This window comes from Rattus norvegicus, chromosome 13 (assembly GCF_021556685.1).
Source record: "Rattus norvegicus strain SHRSP/BbbUtx chromosome 13, alternate assembly SHRSP_T2T, whole genome shotgun sequence".
NCBI classification, from domain to species: Eukaryota; Metazoa; Chordata; class Mammalia; order Rodentia; family Muridae; genus Rattus; species Rattus norvegicus.
In genome coordinates, this window is record NC_141546.1 from 100309656 (window position 1) to 100328354 (window position 18699).

At 42.9% G+C, this 18699-nt stretch overlaps 2 pseudogenes; both read right to left on the bottom strand.

Moving 5' to 3' along the window:
- Positions 1 to 6694: 6694 nt before the first annotated feature.
- Positions 6695 to 7178, bottom strand: LOC148001867 (large ribosomal subunit protein eL21 pseudogene; annotated as a pseudogene).
- Positions 7179 to 16407: 9229 nt separating this feature from the next.
- On the bottom strand, positions 16408 to 16850 carry Rpl27a-ps6 (ribosomal protein L27a, pseudogene 6; annotated as a pseudogene).
- Positions 16851 to 18699: the final 1849 nt, after the last annotated feature.

Here is an 18699-nt window from a genome sequence, read left to right on the forward strand (position 1 = left end):
GGGTTCTTTGAGGTCATGGACAACTTTCCCTACTGAAGGCTTATTGAAAGTCTGTGTGCTCATGCTCATTAAGTAACTTCTAGAAACCTTGGCAGAGTAAGTGGATAAAGGGCTGAACTTACAGTCAGCAGGACTTCGTAATGCACATACATGGCTCTCATAATATATGTGACAGTGGACTTACTTAAATCACCCAATTAATTTTTGTAGCCACGTATAAATATAATAAAGTAGCCATAGAAATGAAAGATGTTTTCAGGTTAAATTTGACTCCGTTGAACTTGCAGAGTCAGTGTCGGAGCTCCCAGGATTTTTACAGAAAGTGGTTTTAAAGGCAGAAATCCTTAAAAGATTGAATTTGTGTCTGCCCCCATTTTTCTTAATCACAATCATGAGAAGCCCACTGCTTTTAGAATCCATTCATTTGCCTTGGAAAAACTAGACTCTTTGTTGACGCAGGAAGTTTATTCTACCAATAATGCATGGGCATGCTTGTAGCTCTTAACTCATTTAGTTTCAAATCACCCCCAGCCCACACGAAGAGTTCCTTGTTCCTTTTTTTTTCCTTAGCAGAAGATGCTGTTGCCTTGTGTGGTACATTTATGTGTAAGTGAAGAAGAGCTGGGCGGGAACTGTGGGGAGACTGAAGGTAGACAAGATCTTACTCCTCTCTCCTTGCTGACTGTGACCTGGACTGTGCATCAGGGGTCCAGCCTCTGTGGGAAGAAATAACCCAGCTTTCACAAATGGCAGCCAGGTGTGTAAATTAAACCCAAACTCTTCTCTGTCAACGGGGATTTGTTTCTTGAGAGGCAGAGAATGAGAACACAGAATTAAGAGAGAGAGAGAGTATTAATTTTAGCTGCCACACATGGGTTGAATTATTCCGGCAGGGGCACTGGTGTTTGGTGCTTTCCAACTGGCTGCAAGACTACAACAAGGAGACACACAATGAACATGTGTTGCAGAAACACAAGACGTGTTGTAGGAGTGACCGAGGAAGGCCCACTGGGACCGAAAGGTAATAATATCTCATTCCAATGATTCCTGCTGCTATTAATTCAGTGATAAACTGGGAGATGTTGCTTACCTATCCTAAAACATAGAACGATCCAACAGAGGGACAAAGAGTAAGTGTGTCAATTATCTGAAGTAATCTTTCTAATTTTTTTTTTAGAAATTGGACTCTATCCAGTAAACGTATATTAAAAAATTCAACACTCTTAGCCCTAGAGAAAACTATATTGAGATTCTATCTCATACCAGGCAGGATGGCTAGTAACAAGTGACAGCAAATGCTGGTGAATATATATATTCACGGTGAGAATGTAAATTATGATGTCTCCTATGGAAATCAATACAGAGGCTCCACAAGGAACTACAAGCAGAACTCCCATACTATCCAACCATACTACTTGTGAGTATACACTTGAAGGGATGTCAGTCAGCGCACCTCAGAGACACCATCACCGTTTACTGCATTCAAGGCAGGGAACCAGGGTAGCTGCCCAACAACAGGGAAAAGGAATAAGAAAATGAGATCATGTATGCGGAATAGAATTTTATTCACTATAAAGAGGAATGATGTCACTGCATTTTCTCTCATGTGTAATCTAGAATTTATCTTAAAGATTATGTGTGTGTGTGTGTGTGTGTGTGTGTGTGTGTGTGTGCCATATCTGTGAAGTACCCACAAAGGCCCAAAGAGAGTGGCATGTCCCCCAGAACTGGAGTCACAGATGATCATCAGCCTTCATATGGGTTCAAGAAAACTGCCCAGAGTCTTCTGCCAGAGAGCCAGAGCTGTTAACCTCTGAGCCATCTCTCCAGTTCCCCGGAAATTAACTTTTAAAACTATTAAAGCAGAAAGGGGACTACTTTTGGAAAGAGGGAAGGTATTGGCAGAAGGGCAAGACAGAGTAATGGGTTAAGACTACCAACGCAGATTGCACGCACACATGGAAATCGATGACAGCACCCATTGTTTCTCTCATGGAAGATATGTTAACTTTAAAAAGCACAAGATATCTGCTGATGACCCTAGCTTGTATGTTCTTCCACCCTGGCTCAGACTCCAGGAGGGCAATGACAGGTTGACTCTTCTTTGGTTAATGTCGGCAGTCCACCAACTAGCTTCTAGAACTCATATGGAGGCTCACGGCTGTCTGTAACTTCCGTTCTGGGGGATCTAACACTCTCTTTTGGCTATCGGGGTACTACACACATATGGCACCACTGTGAACTTAGGAAGGGATGGCGATGAAACACAGAGAGAGATGAAGGACACAACTGGAAGATCCGGTTGCTCCCCTGTCTCCTTTCTTCTCTCAGGCTGAATACGGTGGCGTGCTGCTATATTACACGGTCACGCTAGCAACTAACACCGCCAAATCAATGAAGTTGTACTTGTGTCTCCGAATTTTGTCTATAGACTTACTGATCGCATTGGGAAAAAAAGAATTACCTAAATGCCACAATTCTTTCATGTTTCATTTCCTTTCTTTATTAAATCTATGCATTTGGAGTGATTCTTTCCTCATTAATAACAAAAGGGAATTTACTTTTCGTTAGCTAGAGGCTTTAAAACCCTTTATCTTATGATCCGCTGCTCATTAATATTTAGGTCCCTGTGCTTTGGGAATACAGCTGGGATTTCAAGAGCATTTTAAATCTAACAGTCATGACTCATGTCTGACCTGTGTATTAAGGTATGAGAATACATCTGTGAGGAGAACAATGTTCTCAATTCTTCATTTGAAGCTTCTAGAACATTTAGCAGCAGTTCTTCACCTGTCTCTAGAGGATAACATGGGCTCACTCAGTAGGTCCCCTTTGCACTGTTATTTTCTCCTGAAGATTCTTTGTCCAGGACAGTAGTGAGCAAAATAGCCCTCAGAATGGGAACAATCATATCTGTACGAGACTTAAGTCCACACTGTTTAAAGAATCTCTGTTTATCCCCAATAGAAAGAAAGAAACATGCGCAACGTTTCTAAATAACCGCTCTCAGGCAAATCAAACGTAGTGTGAGAAGCAGAACACACCATGGGCACTGGGTGCAAACCCCTTGGGAGCAGTAACATAGGGTGCAGCAAATAAGTATTTGGTTCTGGCAGCTGTAAAACACACCATAGGGACTGGGCTAAGCCCTTCCTTTTCTTTACTCTGCATTTTTTCCTACTCACTGTCCACCAACCATTTAGTTTATCACAAACACCAGTTAATAGTAAAATCATCTGAAAGCACTACAATTTGGATAATTTCCTGACTGCACTGTACATTTTCACAAGTGTATTTTATCACCTATGTTGAAACAAAATAATTCTGCTAATAAGAAAAATATATGATTCCTTGGAAACCCAGACCACACTTGGTTTTCTGCTGATTTTGATATTTCTTGTATGTTCCACTACAGGATAGAGCATCAGATTTAGACCATGCTAGCTCTGGGAGACCGGGAGAGAGTGTAACAATTTGTGAATCTTTATTTAATCTAGAAGACAGGAAACGTACCTCGCAGGATTGGAGTAAGAATTAAATTAGACAAAGTACATGGAAGCCCTTTGTAAATGGGCAGCCATTCATTGGGATTATCCAGATGTTTAGTGGGCTCCACCAACGTGCCTGCTCACGTGTATTCCAGAAACATCTTGCATTTTAGTGACACCAGTTCCCAAAGCCAAAAGGATATGGAAGTCCCATGACAGAAAATTAAACAGCCTAAGTTGGAGCCCCCATTCCAGATTCATGCTGTGACTCTCAAAATGGTTTTTAGGGGAAATGCCAGAAACAGATCCGTAAACTGCCCAGGAGACATACTATAAACACGGAATGACACCAGGCTTATGTCAGGGCAGGTGATCAAAACACAAGAGAAGCTGAGAGCAGAAAACTCTGCAATTCCAGATGGTCTCCATCTAAGGAGTGGTGGACATGGGTGATAAGTGACTCAGGGAAGCCGTGGTGGACATGTGTGTCTTCTCTGAGGACTGATGCTGTGCAGGTGCTGGGTCTGGCTGGGACGCCACACCTGTCTTTGTAATAAGGCGTGCAGTGCTGCTCTGTCTGTCTTTTATCAGAATTCTTGACAGGTTTTGCAGGCATTACTTTTGTGGCTTTCAGAGAGGATGTTAAACCCATTTTGGAGAAGACAGAAATCTTAGAATCTGGTGCGCGGGTAAATGTTTGTGAGTGGCGGAATGGGCTAGGAAAGGACAAAGAAGCCCTTACTTTGCTTTATAAATAAATACAGTGTATCGCTTGATCCAAGTTTTATTAAAGCAATCACGGTTTACATTTGGGCCACAAAAAGTTAATATTCATAAAGCTCCTACTATGCAGGAGGCAATATGTAAAACATATACACACATATACACACACAATATTCATATATATAGATATAGATAGATAGATAGATGAATATAATAGAGTCACTGTATATGAAGAATTTGCATTTAAGGGATAGTGGGATACATAAAGTGGATATAGTATCAGAACTGTGTAATAAACATGTTAGTTGAGCACAAAAGAAGCAATCTCATGGCATAATTGTTGGAAGTGTCACAGGCTGAATGTCCTGGAATAGTTAAATGGGTTTCTATAGAATAAAGAAAGAAATAACAGTCCAGACAGGGTGACTTGAGTAACTGTGCATACATGTGAAGGTTTATGACAATTTATAAATTCTCAAATAGCCTGGGATTAACAAGGGGTCTGGACTGGTTGGGTAATGAAACATATTTGAATGACTGAGAGGGTGGCTATAAAAAAAATCAGAGATAAAGTCAATTACAGGAAGGAAGGTGGGGGGAGGCAAGGGTCATTGCTGGAGACCCTTGAAATGATGAAGAGGGACTTGTTTTCTGGTAATTGGGAGGAGGTAGAGACTAGGGCGAGAATGTGAACTTAATTCCAGTGAAAATGTGGACAGTAGATGAAGGAAGGAAAGCAGGAGGACTCAAGTGGACATTAAAGGACATCAGCCGTGGCAGAACTTGGAAGCAGGTGGTAAACTGCAGAGTGACTCTGGGGCTGGGGTGTGGCTCAGTGGTAGAGCATGATTCTAATGCATAACTGAGTGGACAGCGGTATCATTAACTAAAAGATGACCCAAACACGGGCAGACAGTTTAAGATGAGAAGGAAAAATTTAACAGGATTTTCTGTGTTTTCTTTGGCATGAGAGATTTTCATGAAGATGCTATCAGGAAGTTGAAAAGGCCACTTCCAAGATTCCAAATGGATTCTGAGCTCACGACGCACATGGAGGACCACACATGCCAAGCTACAGATGCAAAGGTTGTAAACATGCTGAAAAATGTTTAATGCCATGCAGGCTAATCCCCTCATGACAAACATGTTTTTCCAACTGTCTTGAAGGCAAGTGTGCATTAGAATCTGTGCCAAAGTGTGCGGGTAGCTTCGGCAAAGCCCCTTTCCTCTCTTTCCTCTCACCAAGCCTCACACAAGGGAAAGCCAGCCTGTATGATCAGGCATGTCCAAATCTCAAGTTCTGTCTGTACCCTCGTTCTCACTAAGGCCTTGGCCATGGGCATACACTGCCCACAATAAGTGAATATTCTCAAATTCCAGAAGTGACCCAAACCTGAAGTCAGATGCAACCAGAAAGATTTGAATAAGTGATTCAGAGACCCTGGGTATAATATAGATGGGCCAGCACAGCCAAGTTCTAGGTGAGTGTAGCATGAAAGAAGAACATACGTAAAGTGCTTGAAATCCGTGACATCATTCTCTTCCTCCAATCTAGAAGTACTATCGAGAAAAACACTCCTAGGAGTGTTGATTTGAGAGTCACATATACCCAGGAATAAAGAAATGAAGAACCTGTTTTATTAGGGTTTCCACTGCTGTGAAAAGGTACCATAACTACAGCAACTTTGAAAAGGACAAGCTTACGTTTCCAGAGGCTGAGTCTATTACCGCCATGGCAGGAAACACGTTGGCACACAGACAGAAAGGTGCTGGAGAGGTAGCTGAGAGTGCCACATCCTGATCGTCAGGCAGCAGGAAGAGAGAGTGACTCTGGGACTGGCTTGAGCATTTAAAATCCTCAAAGCCTACTTCCAGTGACACACACTTCCTCCAACAAGGTCACACGTCTTAACAGGGTTCCTCTCTACCAGCCTACGGGGGCCATTTTTATTCAAACCACTCATAGCTTATCAAGGACTCAGAAAGAAAAGGCAATAGTGGATACTCTATAGAACAAAGTAACACAGAACAAAAAGATAGGACCTGGGGACAAACCAAAACAACCCCCACCTCCAAAACCAACCAACCAACCAACCAACCAACCAACCAACCAACCAAACAACCAAACAACCAAACAACCAAACAACCAAACAAAGCATACTGTTCCCTATGTGTGTTAAAAGCAGAGGGCAGCCAGAGGAAGTGTTTTCGAAGGATCAGAACCAAGGCAGGTTCAAGGTTCTGAAAGAGAATTAGAGAATCAGATTAACTTGTTGAAATACCTTGATGCATTTTTTGAATGCTCTCTCCCCAAGTGAGAGTCGAGGCTTAAAACACAGAGACTCATTTCAGACAGGGAAATTAGTCATTAAATGCCAATTTGTAAACACAACAAGATTAAAAAGAAAAGCAGAGCCACCTTTTTTTTTTTTTTTTTTGGAAAACACTTTCCAGTCTGGGTCCTTTATTTCTTTTTTTGGGCATTAGGCTATGAATCTGTATGGAATGGGTTCCAGCAGCTCAGGCTCCTTCCCGCTAGTCCTCACAAAGTGGGCTTCTCTGGGTGGCGCAGGCCAGTGCTTCAGCTGAACCCAGGCGCCCTTCTCTTTGGCTTCCTCTTTCTTCTGATCGTTCTCCTTTACCCGCTTCAGGAAGCTGTCTCTGCTCTTCAAGTGCTTGATGTGCTCAGTCCGCACATTGATCCTCTTGGCCAGAATCTTGCCGGTAACTTGCTTGTTTACAATGATGCCCACCGCATGCTGGGTGATACTGTAGACTCTTCCAGTTTTGCTGGGGTAATATTTACCGGGCATTGCTTTTTGAACAGTGCCCATTTTCTTGATGTCTACAGTATCACCCTTCTTGTAGATTCGCATGTATGGTGGCCAAAGGAACAACTCCAGGTTTCCCACAAGGCCTAGGGAACATAGACCGAGTGCCTCTCCTCTTTCCCTTTGTTTTCGTCATTTTAGTGAGTTACTGGAAAATGGCTGCTGTAGCTCAAAGCTCGATTAATCTTTTTATGCAAAACAGTTGTGCTCACTACCATTGGTGAACTTTAATGGTTTCTAAGAAGATACCTCTTGGGATATTTTCAGCCAGTGACTCGAATGGGCTTTCCGAGTGCCATTTTATCTAATGGCAGATATGAACTCATGCCCAGGCCACAAGCTGGCAACATAATTTCCGATCCCCAGAATGCAGGTCCAAATCAGGTGCAGTAGTGAGGATTCTTAACCCAGATGAAGCTACACCAGCAGATGGAAAATAAAGACTGGGGAATCCAGAAATTCACTGGCTTACTAGCTTGCCACACACAGTGGCAAAGAGGCTAAAGAAAGACAAAGACCAGTTTCCGGTTGTCCTCTGACCTCTAGGGTATCTGGGGTGGGAGGTCCCGGATCTGAGGATGTTAGCGAGCACATCCTGCTTCCCTAATTCTTCGTCAAGCCGAGTAAAGTACTCTACATCAGTTATCTTATAAAACTTGGGGGTTTTATGCCCTAAAGCTCTTTTTTATCAAGCCTTGTCTTTCTGGGAATCGTAAGGAATGCGAGCCTCCTGCTCTCCATGGACATGGCTGCTCTTCCCACCTCTTCCCATTTTAATGCTCCTTCCAAAGGCTCCGAAGGGCCTACTCTGCACAGTTGGAAAATATTTGAGCTAGATAATCTCCAAGATCCAGTTCAAATACACCCTCCTCTGAGGCAGGTGCCCCTTTGGACCTTGAGTGGCTCTTGAGTGGGCCTTTGAAGCTAGGCCTTGTGTTTGGATTAGTGGTAGGAAGAGGGAAGATATTTAAGACAGGAAGAGAGGCATAATAAAAGGCATAGTGAAAGGAATAATCCCGTTCCTTGGCAGAGGATGTGTGGAGTCATAAAGAGCTCTTTCTGACTAAACCCTAAGGACTGTAAGGTAGAGCTGTGGGAATACGATTTTAGCACAGTGCTCTTGCTTTTCCTATGAGACAAGTGTTTTTCCTGGAGACCTCACATAACTTAAAAAGCAAATAATTCAAAACAAGTTTTTCCAAAGGGAGGGAAATTCATTTTTGGAACTTTTCAATTTACAGTTATTTAAGTGTATATTTGCTTTGACGTTACTTTTTTTGTGTGTTTCCTTGATTAGGCTGAAGGGCTCTTTCCAACATGAAACTAAGAATATTGGTGGCTGGTTGTTCTCTGGCATGCTATGCTGTCACATGGACTCCAGAGTGCTCGTTTTGGAGTTTGTGTCTGAGTATAGATGCAACACTGTGCAACGAACTGTTATGTCACTGTGGAAGTGTGTGGGAAGGGAGGAGCCATGATCATAGTGGTGTTCGCTTGGGTTGCAAAATGAAGAATTCCCTTCTTGGATCTCAACTGTTGACAAAAGAGAGTCTGTGATTTATCCTGCCAGTGCTCTCAGGGAGCCATAGCATAAACAATGTTTGCTGTTCACTCTCCTGCCAACGTATGTCATGTTGGAAGAATTTAATGAGTTGGATTTCTCTCATCTCTTCAAATTAGCCATGGACATTTCTTTAACACCACGGTTTCAAGTTGGTCCTAATTTACACTCACTTCTTCTACATGTTATGGAACTGGTTTGAGGATGAATGGGCCTTACTAATCTTTGTAGCCTTCAAGACATCACTGTACCTTTCCAGAAATATAGCATTTGCTAAATGGGAGAGACTAGTTTGTTACATAGTTTTTAGGATTAGATGGGAATTTTATAATTTAGATGCTCAGGAGCTGTTTAAACACTAAACATAAGTGAGATAATGATTCATTAAGACTTGGTGATTTCTACATTGGGGAAGGTTGGCCTTTGCTAGCCTTACCTTTCTTTGTTATGTCTGCATCATAAAAACTATGAGGATTAAACACAAAGTGACTTAGGGGACCAGAAGCGTAACCTAAAAGTCAAAGAACTAATGTCTGGGGCCCAGTACAGCTGGTCTGACATACGAAAGACAATGTATGGAGTCACAGGTAAGGACAGCCAAGAAGAAAGGTGAACCGTAGTTTAGAACTGAGAATGCTAAAGCCTGGTGAATCTCACAGCTCCATAATGCTGTGCCAAGAGTCTAGGTGAAGAGTAGAAAACTCAAATCAATCATCAGGATGATTCAAAGCATCCAGATGTGCAGTGTCATCAGCTCCATCACTAGCAGCTTTGTGGGGGTCAGGCAGATGTCAGTCTTTCCACAGTCCTCTCTCCCCTCAAACATGCATATCTATTTGAGGCCATCTTGAAGTCAAGGCGTCCATGATAGTTAAGTCATGAATGAGCTCTGTGTGCTGAGCTGTGAATGATAGAAAAATGAATACTCCTTTCTGCCAGAGAGGCCCTGCAAGCAATCCAGAGCCTCAACTTGTTAGCGTCTGGACGTAGCAACAGCGCTTCTGCATCAGCAGTGACTAAATCATTCATCTTCAAAAATGAATTATACCCGGTTCTTTTAGTCCAATGATCTGAAACAGAAACAAAAACATGAAATGGGTTTCATCCAGTGACGCGATGGCTTCAAAAATATAGGAAGGCAGCTATAAATGAATAGGAGGATCTGGATGGCTCCATGTAGACCTATAATGTGATACTGAAAAACATGTCTTAAGATCAAACTTAGGACAGAATGGAAATACCATCAGGAGTGAGGCCACAGAGTCTTCTTTTAGAAACCTGCTTTCTTGTTTAACTTTTTTCCTAAGACCACAGGCTATGACTTCGGATATGCAACAGACTGTTTTGCTTGGCAAAAATACGTGCCTCAAGTGAAGAGTAGGAGAAAGGGCAAAGACCTTCAGCCTTTGGTTTGGCCACTAGGATATCAGGGATCAGAACTTATTTCCAGGTCAGCATTTAGAGTCCTAAGCCCGGCTATCTAACAGGCAGTTCAGAGGAAATATGGATTAGGTTTCTAGGCTTGGCCCAGCAGCGCTGGAAAAGATGTGTGAATGAAGCAGAGAGAAAGCAGAAGTTAAGACCACTGATATCGAGAGTTCTAAAGGCTTTGGCTGCAGAAGAGCTCAAAGCCATGGGGTCAATATCAGAAAGCAGTCCATGTAGCGAATGCATTGATGTTCTGGTCTTCAATAATGAGGTGGCATTCCTAGCTTTATTCTTTTCTTCCTCCGTCTGTTTCAGGTAGAAGGAACACAAAACCAACATCCTGTCCTGGTGAGGCTAGCATTCCAGAGGGGGATTCAGGCAGCATACACACAAAAACTGAAGGCACATACTGCGGGCATGTGTGCATGTGTGTGTTCAGGCCCTTGTATCCTCGTGTGCAGTTGCATGAATGCCACAGTGCCTGTGTGGAGGACAGGAGACAGCATTCAGATCCTCCCTATCCATGTTGTTTGAGATAGGGTCTCTCTGTTGATCACATCTGTGGATACCAGGCTAGCTCCCCTGCATGCCTCCAGGGTGTCTCCTGTCTCTGCCTCCCATTTCACTGTATCACAATCACTGCCCTGGTGTGATAGATGTGAGCTATTGGGCCCAGGTTTACATGGGTTTACTTATTGTACCATCTCCCCATCTACAATGTATCTCATTTTTATAAATTCATAAGTAATCAAGGAGGCTTAGGGAAGGCAGAGTCATAGGATATGCTCCCAGAAAAGTGACAATAATTTTTGGAAATGGTAGGTAAAGACATTGGTAGATATGACCTAGATTCTTGTCTGGGAAATATTTCAGGTAGCCTACAGCCAATGTGAACTTCTAAGTATGAAATGTGCTATTCTAGACACAGAAAGGACAAGGTGGCTTGATGATGATGGCACCCAAACACTGAGAGATGTACTAAGTCCTAGTTTCCCATTGCATGGGGACTCTTTAAACCTGAATATCTACAAGAGAGGAGAGCAAACTCCCCAGACACTAACAAGAAGGAGAAGGAAAGATTGGGTCATCTCCATGAGCATGTCTTGTATGTGAGTTTTGAGTTACCATCCTAGATCCATTAGTATGTGTAATTATACATGTTAATCAAGAGTCCCAAGTAAGATATTTATAAAGTTAGGCATGTTAAATATTTTGATGCAATAGTCACAAACTGTGTACATGTATTATGTGACCACATGGTACCACATAAACATATACAATTAAAATAGTAATTTTAGAAGTCTGAAGATAATACCAAGGGGGTGGGGATCTTGATTCAGAGCTGGAAGAAATACTATTTTTTTTTTAAACTTTGGTCCAAACATGAAGACATAAGAATGACAAACTGGGGCACTAAAAAATAAAAAAAAATAAACTTTTTAAATTAAAAATATAATTTGCATATTATGAAATAGACCCATTACATGTCAATGGTTCTTACATATTTATAAAACTGTATCGTTATTATCAGCATTTCATCCAAAAACTGTTTCTCTTTATCTTAAAATTGAACTCCTTGTCTATCAGCAAACCAGACTGTCATGTCCTCAGTTCTGCTCCTGGTGACCACTGTTTTGAGGCTGTCTGTCTTTCCCAGACAATGCCCGTGACTGTAATCATGCATCATTTGAGCTTTTGTGGATGGCTTCTTTTGTTCAGCACAGTGTTTTTGAAGTCATCCTCAGTGTAGACAGATCACTACTTAATTTTTTGGCAAGGATTTAGTTTGTCCGGTAGATGTTCAGTATTCCACTCATGGACGTTTGAGTAGCTTCATTTTTCTGACTCTGATGCAGAGTGCTGTTGTCAAAATCTGCACAAGAGCTTTTGCTTGACATACATTTCATTGTCATGTGGGTGTTCCTAGGAGTGGAATTGCTTGGCTGTTTCTGGTTTTTTATTTATTTGTTTGTTGGTTATTTTGTTTATGAGATACTGTGTAGCCCTGGATGGCCTCAAACTTACCATTTAGACCTGGCTGGCCTTGAACTCCTGAAAGCTTACTTGACTCTGCTTCCAGAGTCCTGGGACTAAACCCATGTGCTACAACAGCTAGCCAGAATTTTGAGGTTGTATGGAAACTTTATGTTCACTTCTTAAAGAAGGAATGAATGATTCCTCAAAGGAGGTGTAACACTGGCATTCTGACTATCAGTGCATGGACACCGAAACTCTCACATTCTCTTTACGGCTCGCCATTTTTCTTTCTTACATTCTGACTGCAATTATATGTCAGTGTGACCCGATGCGATCGATAGTGGGTTCTTTTTTCCATTTAGTGGGGGATGGGATCAGTGTCTCCATAAGCACATCCAGGCCTCCAACTGAATATTTAGCCAAGGCTGGCCTGGACTCCTTATTCTTCTGCCTCCAGTTCCTGAGTTCTGAGATTACACCACCACATCTGGTTTACATTTTCATAATGATTAATGATATTGCATGTATTTTCATGTATTTGGTACTCATTTGTGTTTCTTCTCTGAAGAAAAGTCCATAAAATCCTTTGCTAATTTAGAAGTGGGCTAGCGTGTTTTTATTAATATATCATAAAATGCCTTTATTTGTTTTGATATTAAACTCTTATTAGATGCATGATCTGCTTTGAAGGATGTCAACGTTTTATGGGTGCACTTACTAGATTCATTTTTGTTTGTTGGTAGTGATGTAGAGTGTACCAGGACCTCAAGCACTTCCTGTTGGTAATTATCATTTATTGTTATAACTATTGTTTTGATTGTGGGTTTTATTTTGTTTGGTACAAGATTTTCGAATGTAACACATTGGCCTTGAACTCTCCATCCTCTTTCCTTACCCTCCTGAGTACTGAGATAATGGGTATGCCTCAGCAAACCTGGCAGCTACCATGCATGAATGAGTAGAAGATCCTTTGGCCCAGTGGAGCAGAGCCCTGGCAATCTCTCTGGAGCAGCTGGATTGGCTCATTCCTTGCCTGAAATAGGTATCATTCCTATTTGTCCTGTTGGCCTTAGCCTGAACTGGTCATAAGTGTCACAGGCAATGAGAGCAATCAAAGCTGAACATGGAGGGAGATGCTCATTTATCCCCAGGGCTCTTGAAGAAGTAAGGGAAACCATGAAAGCAAAGGGGAGGGGGAGAGGCTAGGGGAGTCGAGCAGGGAGCAGTGGTGGACAGTGTTTTATTCATAATTTTATCTACAATCTGGCTTGACCCGTCTTTGAGCATAAGTTGGATGTGTCACTCACCATTTCATTCAAATGTTTACTTCTGTTCCGCAATCACACTTGGTGTAGTGATCCCATCCCTCCCTAAAGGGAAACTCGAGGTCGTAGGTTACATAACTCATGAACAAAAGCCTGATTCCTATAAGGACCGAGAAGTCACGAACCTTGCTTTTACATTTTCTTATGACAGATTAACAAAGGAGAATACAGATACTCAGAGAGGCAAAGCTATCATACCTACACCCAGACCTGCCAAGCTCTGACTGTTAATGACATCTGAAGCCTCAGGATAGAAAGAGGCAGGGAAGGAAGGATGGGCGTGGGAATGTAAGTCTTTGGAGTGTCTGTCCTGTGAAAGCCATCTGTAGAACTAGTCTGCATCTCTATCCAATCGAATCAGACATAATCTCAGTTTGCTTAGGGAGACTGAAGCTGGTAGCTAACTTTCCAAATGGTGCGCTGTGGAAGATAAATCTGCCTGTAGTTGGAACCTAAAACCAGTGGATATTGTTAAGATGCCACTTGGAAAAAAAATCTACCATTGAGACATTTTAAAGATGACACTTTACTAGTGTTGAGATTAGGCTTTGCCCCGCTCCAGTTACCCCAAGTTGTGCAAGACAGTGGTCTATGCCCTGCCCCAAGAGACCCCTTTCACCAACAGTTTTGGGCTCCAAATTGAAGATGGAGGATGGTTGTACACATCGGTTGAGCAGGGAGTTTACGTACAGATGGCATCATCTGTCTGCCCATGAGGCACAGGCTGAGGAATGATTTATCCTGGAAGGAGAAAGTGTGCTACCTTAAAGTGCATTGAGATGACATAGCACACGAACTTATTTCAGTCATATCAGGAAAGCACCCAGCCTGAGGAAAGAGGGAAGTTCCTCACCTGGAACACATCACACTGCCATGGACGGCGGTGACTCTGTTGACCTGTCATCTGACTTGCTGGTGTGTGCTTTAAACGGAAAACAGGCAGGGAACATCCCAGCATCCCAGGGTCTTCAGCTTGGTTTGCCTTCACTGGTGACACAGCCTATTTGAACTGTTCTCTCTGTTATTTGTCCAGTGTGGAATTCTTGTGGTAGCCATGTGTAACCTAACAAATCTTTACGTCTACACAGTATAGATATATTTGCTATGGAATGTGTGTACTGTATAATTCCTGTTGTAATGTGTGATCTGAGCTTAGAAGAAAACCCATTTCTTCAGCCAGCTCTCTGGAGACGTGGGGATTACTTGACAAATGTTGCCAAGAAAACCAACATAGCTCGGGAACTGATTGTTATTTAATAAAGCCCGGCACTGTGGAAAGATACAAATGTGTCTGTGTTTATAAGACTGTGTGCTCACAGCAGTGCGCCCAGAGCTCTCCTTTTCCGAGATTGTGATAAAGCCGTATTGAAGACTTCGTAAAACAGATAAAGAAATTGGAGTGAGAAATACAAGATATTGACCCAGCACAGCCAGGGATCACGATGATCCCGGGAGTCTTTTTGTGTGATCGTGTCCCATAGCCAAGTTCACTTATCCAAGAGGAACAAATGACTAGCTGGTTCATTTTTTTTTTTAAATGAACGTTGGTTCTCAGTAAAATATGGCTGGGTCCTGTGGCCAAAGTCAAAATTGGAAACTGTTCCCTTCCAGGTTGTTGGCCACCTAGCTTTGAGAGAGCCTGGCTGGAGGTTTGTCCTCTCTCTGTCCTGTGTTCAGCTTAGCATTCCTTTCTGAATCAGTGAATAGTATCTGTCTTATAGCTGAGAGAAATTTGTCATTTTGAGATTGATAATATGTCAGCGGCTCCGTGCTCTACCTACAGCACATGGGAGCAGGCGCCAGGCCGATCTCGGTGTCCACAGGAGTAGGGAATTCTCTTCTCCCAGCCCCCACCCCTGCGCAGAGTTTCCCAGAGGTGAGAGCTGGGCTGCACAGTTATTTGTTGGACGTTAGCTTTCAATCATTTCCAAGGCACAACAAAGCCTTCTTCTCTGGTTATTTCTTTATTTATGCCAGCATTACAATTCTTCATAATAGCCACAGGGGGAACCGTCGGCTTAATTTTGCTTCGGAGCCACTGCTGCTGGAGTCATTCAGCTAATGACTTATGCCCCGCGTGACCGGGCGATCTCCTGAGCTTGCAGTGGGTATTGTGTTTTGTTTACTGCGTATAACTGGCAGTCATTATGCCACCGAAGGCCCCTGCCAGCTCACTGCGTTTATTTATCCCTGCGGATCTCTAGATACGCTGGTTAATATAGAAAACATTTGAATGGTTTAGTATTTTTAAAAAATCCTATAAGTTGTGAATTAAACCACTGTGCTCTCTCTCCCTCACAGGAGAAAGGGTTGGTTGAGAGTGAGCGCTGAATAGCAAGCCCCACCGATTCTCCTGTTTGCTCCATCCTTAGAGATCAGGAACGGAAGCCTGGGTGCTTTTCAGGAATACGGGGCTGTGACTCCGTCATCTTTTGGGCTATGAGATCACCAGTTTTTCCCCTTGGCTGCTCAGATTTTACCATATTAAGGAACCAATTTGCTTAGAGAATTGCCGCACATGTTTACAGGCTGGGTTTGATGGCTGGCAGGACTCACCCATTTAGCCCTGGGGCCAGCCTCAGTGAATGAAGCCTTTACAACCGGCCTGGGAGGTTTTTTTGTCTTTGTTCTGAGATTGCACAGGGCAGATGAACCACATGGGCAGGCAGAGAAAGGAACAGTTTGGGAATGTTGATCTGTATAACATTGCAGCATATTTCTGCATCGGGAGGGCACGAGACCTCCTCCACCCAGATTTGTGATTCCCTCCTCGCCGGACACTGGAATTCACCAATTCATCTAAATGGTCTGTAAGACTCCACGCAACTACGGAGCTCCGCTCCTCAGTGCAGTGAATGACTCGGTACCTGACTTCTTCTTACCGGCTGGGGTTCTGAACTCCGGTCCCCATGTTTTGCCTGCCAAGCTCTTCACCCACTGAGCTATCCTGCTTGCCCCTGGCAACAATCTTGTTCAAGTGCGTTTGTCTTGACACTGTTCCCACTCTGAGAGAAGGAAGAAAAACCTTATTTTTTTTTTTTAATGTTAGCACTTAATTAACCTCCGAAGTGGCTTTAAGCCTCCAGGACACAGGCACCTCCAGCACCCTTTTCTCTTCAGCTCCTCTGCTGATGACTTCGGCCTTCACGATGACAGGTCGCTCAGGGAGCTTCCCCTCCCCCAGGACTCTGTAGCATCCCAATAGCACAACATCCATGATGGGAGCAGCCCCGGTCTTGTTTTTTGTTGCATTATCCCGTGTCTGCTCGCTGACCAACGTCCATGATTTATCCAGGTTGACAGCCAAGCAGAAGCTCTGGTTCCTCTTCAAGCAGTAATGCCTCACCCCAACTTTCCCGAAGCTACCCGGGTTATATTTGTCAAAGTTGATCCTGTGGTGACGCATGCCTCCAGCATCCCCGGGCCCTCCTGGGTGTTTGCGGTGCTTACCCATGTGACCCTGGCCGTGGCTCACGTAGCCTCGGAATTTCCAGTTCTTCCTCAGTCAAGATGGCATGGCGGTGGCAAGAAAGAGGGCAGGAAACCTTACTGTTTTTGTGAGCAGCTGCAGACCCATCTGGACGACTCCAGTCCTGAACTTTGCTTTCTTCCCAATGGCTGTTGGCTGCCGAACTCCCATTTTCCTTTGCTTTTACATCACTTCAACATAGTTCTCTCTCTCTCTCTCTCTCTCTCTCTCTCTCTCTCTCTCTCTCTCTCTCTCTCTCTCTCTCTCTCTTCCCTCTGGACTAGCTTCATGTCTCTGCCCCTTAGTCAGCCAGTTCTGCCTGGTCACAGAGCTTCTTTTCTCTGTGGTCTGAAGTGGTCCAGTCAAACAATGAACGCTTGCCCCAGGGACCTCAGGCAGCTCGCATTGAACAAAACACAGGGTACAAGGCAAGGGTTGGGTTTTTTTGTTTTGTTTTGTTTTGTTTTGCTTTGTTTTTTGTTTATTGTCCCCCCCCTCCAGGGTTGTTTTTGACAGCAGGTTTGATGCAAGAATAAAATTCCTCAGTTGTTATGATGCATGTGGAAAATTCAACCAATTTTTTTTTTTTAAATCAGGAATTTGGTAAGTTTGTTTGTAAGTAGAGAGCCAGGACCAGTCTCTAAGGATAGGAACAAAATTGTTCCCATGTTTCAGTTTTATAATTTGAACATCTGTATATAACTTTAGTCCCAGAGAATCCCTCGACACTGGTTCTTCTATATCAAACACAGCCAGATGCAGAAAGGGAGTGTGTGTGTGTGTGTGTGTGTGTGTGTGTGTGTGTGTGTGTTTAAAACACAAGCCAAGGAATAATAACAACTGTGATTTCTCCTCATGACTTTATTTTTTCCTCATACAGATGCAAACCTTGAGCATTAATAATATTTGCAATATTATAACATGTGAGGATATGGAAGTCGTCTTCTTCAGATAGCGTTTCTCCCTGGAAACCCTACCCCAGTTTGTCAGGAGTTTTTGCTCGTGTGTGTTTTAATTTAGTCTTATAATTACTCCCTCTAAGGAAGTAAAATTAAACTAACAAATTTTGGTGTAAATTACTCTGAAATGTCATTAAAGAATTCAATACTGGCGTTTTATCACTGTCTTAGAAATGGAATCTTATACTGCTCACCTCAGATAGCTGGCCAGTCTTTTCTGCTTTTAAAAGTCAAAATGTAAGTAAATTACAAATTATTTTAAAGACTCTCCCTCATGGACACACACACAAATACACATATAGACACACACACACACACACACACACACACACACACACACACACACACGATGCAAAAGCAAGCAAATGAGATAAATCACCGATGTGACATGGGCACACTGCTGTACTCAGCCCTTCCTTTTCAATTTTTATTTTTTTCAACATTTTTTAAACTTAAATATACTCGATCTTATTTTCCCCCTCTCCCAAGTCCCTCAAGATCCTATCCCACTCGGTATCCACCCAAGTTTAAGTTCAGTTCTTAAACAGAGAGCTCATTAGTGAAACCTTCCCCGTGAGCCAGCCACAGCAGCAGAAAATCCCCCAAGGAGCTGTGACTTCCCACAACCCTTAGCAGCCTCAGCACCAAGCGATCTGAATGACTTATATCAGTGACAAAAGCATCCTTCATCCTAAGGAGTTTGGTGGCACGACCCACAGTTCTTCTCTTCCCCAGTAGCATCTACACTGCGGTCTTCAGCTCATTCTGCAAAGGTGTTTTAGGCATGTGTTAGACTCAATTACTTTATAAGGCCAGGCAAGGAGTTAGTATGAGAGACAAAATTATTTGCATAACTGTTCAATTGAGCTTTGTTACCTGTGTGTGTATTTTTTATTGTGGTTTTACCAAAGCAGATTTAACTTTAGACAAACAATTCT